Source organism: Mesoplodon mirus, assembly GCF_964341445.2.
Source record: "Mesoplodon mirus genome assembly, chromosome: 18".
NCBI classification, from domain to species: domain Eukaryota; kingdom Metazoa; phylum Chordata; class Mammalia; order Artiodactyla; family Ziphiidae; genus Mesoplodon; species Mesoplodon mirus.
Window position 1 is genome coordinate 4,562,905 of NC_138994.1, and position 6,192 is coordinate 4,569,096.

The 6,192-nt window shown below is 58.0% G+C and overlaps 1 protein-coding gene across 2 annotated transcripts in view; it reads left to right on the forward strand.

The window, feature by feature from the left end:
- Nucleotides 1-4,298: 4,298 nt before the first annotated feature.
- Nucleotides 4,299-6,192, forward strand: part of THRA (thyroid hormone receptor alpha) — a 20,732-nt gene continuing 18,838 nt past the window's right edge. The window contains exon 1 of one of the 2 annotated variants that reach the window (XM_082604481.1): nucleotides 4,299-4,548. The gene's annotated coding sequence lies outside the window, so the exon portion shown is untranslated. The remainder of the gene's footprint in view (nucleotides 4,549-6,192) is intronic. The other variant, XM_082604482.1, reaches the window with a different exon arrangement.

The following is a 6,192-nucleotide window of genomic DNA, read 5'->3' on the forward strand; positions in this document are numbered from 1 at the left end:
AGAATCCCTGCTCTCTGTCTATCTGGGGAAGAGGAAGATGGGGAGAAGGCTACAAGGTGGTTCCAGGGACAGCTCCGGGATGCCCACAGTTCCATCTCTGTCTTCCCACTGCCCCCAGGAAAGGTCCAGAAAGAGACCAGCCAGGACAGTGAAAGGCAGAATTTGAACCAATCCTTGGAGTTGTTTCCTCCCTAACACCCTGAAGGATGCCTTCTCTCTCCACACCCTCCAGCGCGGAGAAAAGAGTGCTGTGGGGGCTTCCCTGGTGGCGCAGTGGTTAAGAATCTGCCTGCCAATGCAGGGGACGTGGGTTCGTGCCCCGGTCCGGGAAGATCCCACATGCTGCGGAGCGGCTGGGCCCGTGAGCCATGGCCACTGAGCCTGCGCGTCCGGAGCCTGTGCTCCACAACGGGAGAGGCCACAACAGTGAGAGGCAAAGAAAAGTGCTGTGACTGCTCCTTCCTCCGGGCCCTGAGAGCCACTCTGTACTCTTGGCCTCCACATCCACCTGTCCCATCTCTCCTTTAACTGAAAGGGGAGGGCTGCAGTGTGGTAGGTAAAGGAGACTGCCCCCTACCCCTCCCCTCCTCTCTCCTCCTGGCAAAGCAGGACGAAGGGGATTCGCATGGCAGAGAAACCAGAAGCTGGGCAAGTTTAGGGGATCCAATACCTGGCATGTATTAAATGTTCAAAAACAAGTGTCAAAGGAATGAATAAAAGTAGGAGAAACTCTGAAAGACAACCTGGAGAAGGTGTCAGCTTGTTTTTCCACTTCTATCCTCAGATACCAAAAGCAAGGCTCAGCCAGGCCCGAGTCCCTTTGCTGATTCTTTTTTTGTGACCCATAACCAGGGCACGTGATGGGACAAATGTGGTCGATAGGGGGGCATTAAGTGGCCACTTTACTCTTAGCAGGACAACTGTTTGCTAATTTCCCAGTCTCTCATCTCTGCCAGCCACTTGATCCCCAATTCCCATAAACTGACCCCCCTTTCTTTCCTCCATTTCCACCACCTTTCCTTGATTAAAAAATTGGTAAGAGGGAGAAATACCTGGGTTTTAAGTTCTCTTAGTTGGTGACACCTCAGTTTCCTCTGTTTTCCAGAGTCTTTGCAGAACTCCCCAATAAGTGCGGCTGTGTCTGCAGAGATAAGGGGTGTCTGCTGGACACCTCATCACTTGCTGACATCACCCAGAGCCCAGGAGGTCAAGATGAGATGGGGAGAGGAATTACTGAGGCCCAGGCCACTGAGCTAGTTCCAGGACAGGCTGGCAGAGGGCTTGTCCCCTGTTCCCCCAAACTGTTTGGGGCTTCTTGGCAGGGGTGGAGAAAGCTATGTGGGGTCTTGGCTTCCAGGCGTTTGGGGAAGCTATTCAGAAAGCAGTCTGGATCCCCTGGTTTCTAGGGGTGGGACCCTTGAGAAATCTTGGGGTGCTTCCTAGCAACAGTCTGGGAGGGAGAGAAGGAAAGGGAAGGAAGAGAGGGAGGGGCCTGGGCATAGCTGTTCCAATGGGAGCTCAGAGAACAGGCTGTTCTTGCTGCCTCCTTGGCAACCAAAATCTAAGAGGGAGGGGGCCGTCAGATGTATCCCCTTGCGGGCTCTCTATCCATCCTCACTCATGCCCCACCATTCTGTTCTCCCCTTGGACTCAGCACTGAAGCAGGGGTGGCGGGGATGGTAGGAGCAGCCTGGTAGAGGTTTCATGGCCAGGAGGGAACATGAGTTGGGGATGAAATGACCATGAGGCGAGCTATAAGTTTCAAGAAATAGGGGTAGGCAGGGTGAGTGCGGTGGGAAGGGGAGTGATGCAACACAGGGCCAGGGGCTATAAGCACAGACTTGGGCTGGATCCCGGCATCTGGCAAGATGCCTGCTTTGGAGGCAGTATGCCCTGCACTTTGTCCTTGCCCAGGTCTGTTACCAGCCCACATCTGGAGCCAAGGAAAGGGAGAGAGGTAAGGAGAAGATAAGAATGGTGAACTTTTGGGGTTTCCCTGGTGGCGCAGTGGTTGGGAGTCCGCCTGCTGATGCAGGGGACACGGGTTCGTGCCCCGGTCTGGGAGGATCCCACGTGCCACCGAGCATATAGGCCCGTGAGCCATGGCCGCTGAGCCTGCGTGTCTGGAGTCTGTGCTCCGCAACGGGAGAGGCCGCAGCAGTGAGAGGCCCACGTACCGCAAAAAAAAAAAAAGAATGGTGAACTTTCATCTTTGAGTTCAAGGTGCTCACTCTGGCCCTGAGGAAAAAAGATGGATCAGGAGACACTTCATTTTCTATGGCTTTGGGTCTAGGATTTCAAAAAGTCTCCCTCATCCAATAACTTTAGGGCCTTTCATCAAAAAGATGTGGTGGGGAAGCCAGAATGGAGGGGAGACAAAAACCATAGCACTTTCACCTTCTCGCTCTGGACTCCATCGCCCTGCCCTACCTAATCCAGATTGCTGCTAGACTTTTCCACTGCCTCCCGCTTCTGGCTGATGGATGCAGAGGATACATGTACCTCATCTCATAAATGTATCTTATGTACTGATATTTTCTCCTAACTCCTTGGGCAGCCCAATCCCAAGGGACTATCTCCATACATGGTACAGCCTGCACCCTAAGCACTGCACACCGCAGCCCTGCCCTGCGCCGCCCCCCCGCCCCGCCCAATCAGCCCAACCCGATCACTGAGGAGGTGGCATTGATTGGCAGACAGCCACCATCACTGCACCTCCCCCTGCATGCTGCCCCGACCCTGTGTGATCAGCTTCCTGCCCCATATTGCAGCTGTTGCATGTCCACCGTCAGCCCAGGCTGAACCCACAGGTTCATTTACTGCATGCTGACACTGCACGCTGCAGCCCCAATTCCCCACTGCAGGCTCCCTTCCCCCACTGCAAACCCCCCATCACCACCACTCCACTCTGCATCCCATGCGTTTCTCATCCCCTTGATTCCAGGGGGTCCCAAGAGAGTCACTCTCCCCTCCCCCATGCATTGCAAACCCCAATACCCCCTAAAAGAAGTGGCTCCAACAGAGCTGGGGATGCAGGTGGCTGAGACTAAGAAGACCAAGGGCAGCCCGATTCAGATAGGCTGGTGGTCAGAACCCCGACTTTGACAAGTGATTCAGTACAAACTGGGCAACTGGTAGAACAGCTCCCCTTAACGCACACACATCCACATCCACACACACACACACACACACACACACACACACCTCTCCAAGAGCAGACTGTGGAGACAGGGCCCCGCCCTGGGAGCCGTGGGAAGGCTATGGCCTTGGTAAGGTTATGGTAAAAACTGAGCTAATGACAGCAGGTGAACCAGAGGGGTCGGGTCGGGGCGGGGGGTGCTGGGGTAATTAGGGCTCTGCCTGGCGCTGGGAGATCCTGAGATGAAAGGATCTGGCGTCACTGGGTTGGTTTTATGTCCATGAATGCAGGTGTGTGTGTGTGCATGAGGGGTGGGGCTGGCATGATGGAGTCCTCTCCTTTGGGGAAGGGGATCCATCTTTACACAGCATACCCTCCTCCTTAGACTGGCCCTGTACATTTGGATTGGGGGGGGCAAACATGGGCGGAAAAACCACCTCTGTGAAGCTGAGAGTTGATGGGGTAGGGCAAGCCTTACCCCCTCCCCAGCTCGGCAAGAGGACCAGATTGTTGAGGAAATGACTGGTGATGGTGAATAGAAAAAGCCTATACTGGAGGAGGGTGACATTTGAAAGAGGAGGCAGTGGATCAGGTAATGATGTTAGAAATGAGCCTGCAAGGGAGGTAATGGGGAAGCATACCTCCAAAAGGATTAAAAACACAGGATGATTGAAGTTAAAAGGACCTCAGGGGTAACCGTGCACAATCGTCGAATTTTAAGGTTGAGGAAGCTCTACCTACAGCGGTGGTGATTTGTTCAAGGTCACACAGTGAGTTACTGGCAGAGAAGGGACCCGAACTCAAAACAAACTCTAAACCTCCTGGGGTTTGGTATTTAGACCCCCCCCCCACTCCTAAGGTGCAGGCGGCTCGCCGATAAGCCCTTCTCCATCCCCGTGGTGCATCTCCCCCAACCCTGCAATTCTTCCAGCAAGGGAAGGCTATTTTCTCAATGACATCTCTTCCAAAATATGTCACCAAGTACCACTCCCGCCGGAGACGCCTGGAGTGGGGCGGGCAAGTGCGGGCGGGGCGGGGGCAGAGGCGGCCGAGGGGCGGCTGGCCGGGGTCCCGGGGCGCGGCGGGGGGCGGGGGGCGGGAGGCGGGGGCCGGCGGCGGCGGCGGCTAGGCGGCCTGCAGGGAGCAGCCGAGAGCCGGCCGGGCGCGCAGAGCCCGAGCCCCAGCCAGAGCGGGGCGGGGGAGGGAGGAGCCAAGAGCGGCCGCCGCCTCTGCCGGAGGAGCCGCGGGGCCGCCACACTCGCCCCCCGCCCCCCCGCGCTCACTCGCACTCACACCCGGGCGCAGGAGGCGGGCGGCCCGGGCCCCACCGGCCCCCCATGGACGCCCCCGGCACGGGGCGCTGAGACCCCCGCGTCGCTGCCCAGCCCGGTCCAGCGCGCCACGCCGAGGTAAGGGGGAGGGAGCGAGGGGGCATTAATATGCAAATGCATCGCGATTGATTATGCAAAGCCGCGGGGCTCTCTGGCCAGCTCCCAGGCGGGCTGGGGGCGCCTGAGGGGTACCCGCTGCCAGCCTCAGCTTTCCCGGACGCCCCGGTGACCCTGTCACTGGCCGGGAGCTTGCAACTTACGCCCTGGGGAAGAGAGGCGTTGCTGGGAGGTCGGTGGGCCCCGGGGTTCGCCGGCGGAGATGGCGTCCGGGCCTCCCCCTCGAGGGCCCGCCCGGCCTCTGTCCGGCCCGTCCGCTGCGCATTCCCGGGCCCGGCCCCGCTGCCGGCCGCCGGAGCTCCCCCGCCCGCCGCGCCGCGGTTTGTTTACGGTGCGCCGGAGGCCTGCCCCCCCAGCTCCCACCCCTAGCCTCCCAGGCCGAGGCCGAGTGGCCTTTGCAAAGCTGCCTCCAGCTGCGGAGGGCGGTAGGAGTGGGGTGGGGGGTGGGCTTGCACTGGCCCCGGGAGGAGGAAGTCCCCCCCGCCTTCACCCGCCTCCCCAATTGAACATGGCTCTCTGGTTGCAACACTCCTAATTGCAAAAACGCGACTGGTTGGTGGGGGGTGTGCGGGGCGGGGGGTGTATCTGAGGGTTCCTAGATGATTAGGGGAGTTGCAGGCTAGGGCGGTTAGGGAAGAGAGGGAGGAATGGACCCGTGTTGTGTGTGCCACCCGCTTCCCTCCCCTTGCAACGTGTCTCTGGTGCCCCTTCTCTGCCTGGGGCCTTCCCTAGTCCAGTGTGAAGGAAAAGCCTGCGGGGTGGGGGATGATAGGGGCAATGGAGAGAGCCACGCGTTTCCAGGGGTGGAGGTCGCAGAAGGAAAGTCAGTGAGATGGGAGCCCACCTCTCAGTGCTGGCTCTGGCCCCAGGAGGGGGAAGGGATGAAGGGGGCTGTTGTCCAAGATGAGGGGGGAAGCAAACGTGACATGCAGACACACAGATATGCCCACAGAGACAGCCACATGCACACCCAGGGACACCCAGGCGGATTCAAGGACAGGAGCTGCTGGACACACCCACATGGGGACAAGGGAAGAGGCTGGCTGCCGCTGCACAGGGGAGCTCAGAGGGGTGAGACACACCCACGGGAGACCAAGAGCAGGGAGACCAACTCATGCACATACCCATGCACAGGGTCACACGGACATGCTGTCACCCACACAGAAAAAGTCACTATCGCACGCCTGCATGAACACGGAGCAATTGCACACAGCCGCACATTACAAAAGACCCTGTCACTCACAGGCACACACGTGCTCGCATGAGCCCAGTCACACAGGCATCATCTCCTTGCCGTAACAGTCGCTGTCACTCAGTCAAACGCAAATGCAGTTACACATCAACACACGGATACAACTTAGCAACAAGTATTTTCCTGGACTCTTACTGTGGCTCTCTGGGGTTCTGTAGACCACAAAACCCCTGCTCCCATAATGGTGTAATGCATGCATTCACGATAATATTTTCCGTCTCTTTCGCTTGTCATACCCCCCCTCCCCCAGATGGTGAGCTCCTTGAGACCTGGGAGAATCCCTGGAATTGCTCTGGATCCCACCCAGAGCCTAGCATAGGAAGTACTCTGTAAACACTTGTTAATTGATTGAC